Here is a 4,290-nt window from a genome sequence, read left to right as displayed (position 1 = left end):
CCTTCAGTATTTAACAAAACGTCACCATTAGTCGGGCATTTTCTTTTAGAAGTTTGGATATTTGGCAGAAAAGTAGGTATTTTAATATTTTTTTTCTCTAAAGTATTCTCGTCATCTCTCAGCTTATTATTAGTTGAACTATGAATATTTTATCGAGGAAAAAGTAAGATATCGCGAAGTTCAAACATTGATAATAAATGGGTACGCATGTCTCGAACTTTATATTGCCTATATGTGGTCATTTCGGGGTTTCCGCCTAATGCAAGAGTTACTGCATTTGCAATAGCAAATACTCCACAATCAGGACCGTTAGTTTGTTCCTGTACTCTATGAAATTTTACAGTTTCTTCATCAAATGCATTGCCATATAACATCCGCCACTTTTTTATAGTTTGATCGTTCAATTTTGAATTGTTGACAGAATCATAAATATGAATCGAATCTCCATCATAATAACTGCATATCCAATGACCACCAGCCATATGATATGCGTCCTTATGAGAAATATATAAAGCTGCTGTATGCAAAATTTGAATATGTTTTCTATTAGCCGGTATTTGTACTACGAGATCAGCATGTTGGAGAGCCCAACAGCGTATAAACTCATAATTTAATTTTTCATGCAATAAATTGGCGGAAAAGTCAATTTCTTCATCTCTCAGCAATGAACCAGAATTTCAAATGATTTTACGATCGAATTCGAATTGATCAAATTCAGACATTTTTTTTCTAGTTATAAAGTCTAGTAATAAAAATTATATGTAAATAAAAAGAACCACGACTCAAAATTTTTATAAAATTGAGACGTTTTGAAATATACTCTTGCCAGAGAAATAAATCCTTCTAAAAAGAGAAAAAACTCCTGACGAGTATATTAAGGCTTTCTCGAAAGAAAAAAAAGTACTCTTGTCAGGGAAATAAATCCTTCTAAAGAGAGAAAAAAACTCCTGACAAGGTCAATAAACCTTTCTCGAAAGAAGAAAAATTACTCTTGTCAAGGAAATGAGTTCTTCTGAAAAGAGAAAAAACTTTTGACAAGGTCAGTAAACCTTTCTCGAAAGAAGAAAAATTACTCTTGTCAGGGAAATAAATTCTTTTAAAAAGAGGAAAAACTCCTGTCAAGGTCAATTAAGGAAACTTAATGAAAAAACGTAAAAATTAATGTAAAGGGAAGGAAGGAAAGGATTGAGGGAAAATAGTCCAAACGAATAGGTTAGGTGAACATCAAATGAGGAATAATTTACAAAAAAAAAATAGCCGTCAACAAAATTGAATAGAAAACTTTTTAACATGTAATAAAGATAGATGTGAAGCACTTTAAAATATTTAAACTATTTTATTAACAATCGAACACGTTAGAATAATAACACACGTACATGTCAAAACTTTGTTCCGCGGGCGCCAAAATCCAATATGTTAATGGCGACAAGCAAAAAGGGTGTGGTCTAATTGACAGAAGTCAGGGTTGAAAAGTATATTATACCGATGTATTATACATAAGAATCATACGCGTATCATACATGTAGGATTGTATTTAATGGTAACTCATTAGTACATTCCAAATATATATATGTTTTTAACATCTCTCAGAGGTCAACTCTTTTTTTAATAAATTAAATAAATATTTAAAATCAATTTCCTGATTACTAATTGACACACATAAACGGGCTGGGCCGGGCAATTAAAAGAAAATCTGAGCGCATGCGCCATAGAACTTTAATTAGAATTTAGTGACATTTAGTTCAATTTCAATTAAATAATTACAATTTATTATACAACTTGATTACAATGGGTGCATTCTTTTAATAAAAATTGTTTTTTGGGCTTTACAATTTTACCCTGTAAAACCGGCTAAAATTTCAAAGGAAAAAGAGCTGTTTCTTGTGGTGGCAGTACTGGCACATGACATTATTTTTTTTTTTGGTTTCAATTATTGGAAAAATAACCTGAATGACAGTTCAATGTTTATATCAAACTGAAATAAATAGATAATTGACTTGTTGTACTTGGTCGTTATTGCCACATAGGTCGTACTATATATTAGCCTGGGATATTGTATAGAGAATTTTATCACTTTTGTCATTGTTTCTGTTTCTAGCTATTTGTCGGTATTACAGGGCGAAATTCAAAAGCGAAAAAAAATTTTTTATTAAAAGAATGGACCCAATCATTGCTTTTTTTCGGCCCATTACTTGTCGGCTAACTGTTAATGAACCAATTTCATTGAGTTTCACCCTATAATACCGACAAATGGCCAAAAACAAGAACAACGACGAAATCAATAAAATTCTCTATGTAATTCCCCAGACTTCACGATACTATTTAACACACACACAATGTGACAATAACAAACGGTAATTTTATTTCATTCAGTTTGATATAACCATTGAATAATTATTCAGGTTATTTCTCCAATAATTGAAAGCTAAATAAAATAATCTCATGTATCAGTGCTGCCACTCCAAGAAACATCTTTTTTCTATAAAATTTTTGTCAGTATTACTTTTTTTTGTTGTTAATTTATATTATAACAGTTTTTATTTTGAATAATATATAATAAATATTTATCAGAACCAAGTAAATAAATAAATCACAATTAAAATAATATAAATATATATATAATAAAAATATAAGATACTATGGCCATCTACAGACTGTTTCTTCAAAAAAGAGAGAGAAAGTTACCTTACCGATCTGGATTATTTTAAGCGTTGTCTCTTTCATTTCTCGTTCAACCGTCATGACGTCAAGTCCTGTACAAACCTCGGCATCCGTAAGCTCATCAAGCCACGCCATTTTATTAGAGCATCAGTCGCCGAACGTGGTTCATTGAGGTTAAAAAAAATTTATTTTTTATTCATAAAAAAAGAATGGCCATGAACAGACCAGTAAGTAACTTTTATTAATTATTTATTTTTATTTTTATATTTTATTAATTTTATATTTATATATTTATATTTATATTTTTACACTGTATTTTAAAGGGTGCTTTTAATGTTGAGGCTTTTGACCGTCAGCGTCAACGTGAAAACGAAAAAAGGGCTCGTTGCCACCAAATGATTGTCAACCGTCATGCTGAAGTCCGAGCAGAGCTTCACACTCGAGCTTCCAGCTTTTCCAGCATTCGAGGCCTTCGACATCAACACGATCAGAGATGATTTTGAGGTTAACGATGGTCAAGCAGCAGGTCAAGGAGATGATCCATTGGCTGTAGCCAACGATCAACCTCAAAATCATCAAGAAAATGCTGAGGAAGTTGATGAACTGATGGATGCTTTTGGTGATGGTAATGCTGAAAGACCAGGTGGTGGAGTGGTTGGAGGTATTCGTGGTGGGATTGGTGCAAGACGTGGTGGTGGATTGAATCGTGCTGCAGCTGGTGGTGGACCACGTCGTGTTATACCTGGTGCAGCTGGACACAATACACATGAAAGTAATTCTAGCCTACTTGACAACAACTTGGATTCACTTCAAGCATTAATTATGTTTATCACAATCAAATTTAGATAAAAAAATATCATCATAATATTGTTTTCTATTTTATAATTTTATGTACAGTGTAATTTTAATTAATTTTTTTTTTGTTGGTCTAGGCTCACAATGGAATGTCAATAAATTGTAGACATAATAAATATTAATTACGTGAGATAAATAAATACAAGTATATGAATAATGTTATAATTATACCAATAATTAATATATATAACCATCTTGATGTCCACGATTTTCAATTAACCTCATGGTTGTATTTGATAAACCCAATGTGTTACCAATACCAATAATACGTTTTTTAGCACCTTTTAATGTCATACGTTGTGATCGTAAACTTTCAATAATATCTGAACCATGTTGAAGTAAATTATCAATCAATATCAATACCTTGGTTCATGGTAGAAGTACTACAGGTATGGCAGTAGTCTATGCTTTCTTCGTCGCGTTCTGCGCAGCCTTATTTTTTCAACCAATCAAGAACGCGCCATCGAGCTGTTTTGCATTTCTTTCTAACACGCAATCTCTATTATAAGATCCTCTTTCTCTAACATACTGTTTTGACAACTATTTTTTATATTGTTGTAAATACTAATAAATATATGTGGAGCATATAAAAAAACCAAGACAGTTTAACAAATAAATTATAATATTTTCATTGTTGTTTTTTTTTGATGCCACAAACAATAGAGGTTGTGTTGTATTTATTATACTTGGATTCATTTATTCAATATAAATAATTAACTTTTATTATTGATGTATGTGAATCATTATAGGATATACCAAATCTAGTTGAATAAA

At 31.3% G+C, this 4,290-nt stretch overlaps 1 pseudogene; it reads right to left on the bottom strand.

Annotated features, from left to right (window-relative positions):
• Positions 1–3,693: 3,693 nt before the first annotated feature.
• Positions 3,694–4,290, bottom strand: part of LOC122859905 — a 1,276-nt pseudogene continuing 679 nt past the window's right edge.

This window comes from Aphidius gifuensis, linkage group LG6 (assembly GCF_014905175.1).
Source record: "Aphidius gifuensis isolate YNYX2018 linkage group LG6, ASM1490517v1, whole genome shotgun sequence".
Lineage (NCBI taxonomy): Eukaryota > Metazoa > Arthropoda > Insecta > Hymenoptera > Braconidae > Aphidius > Aphidius gifuensis.
This window is presented reverse-complemented; position numbering and strand designations above follow the sequence as displayed.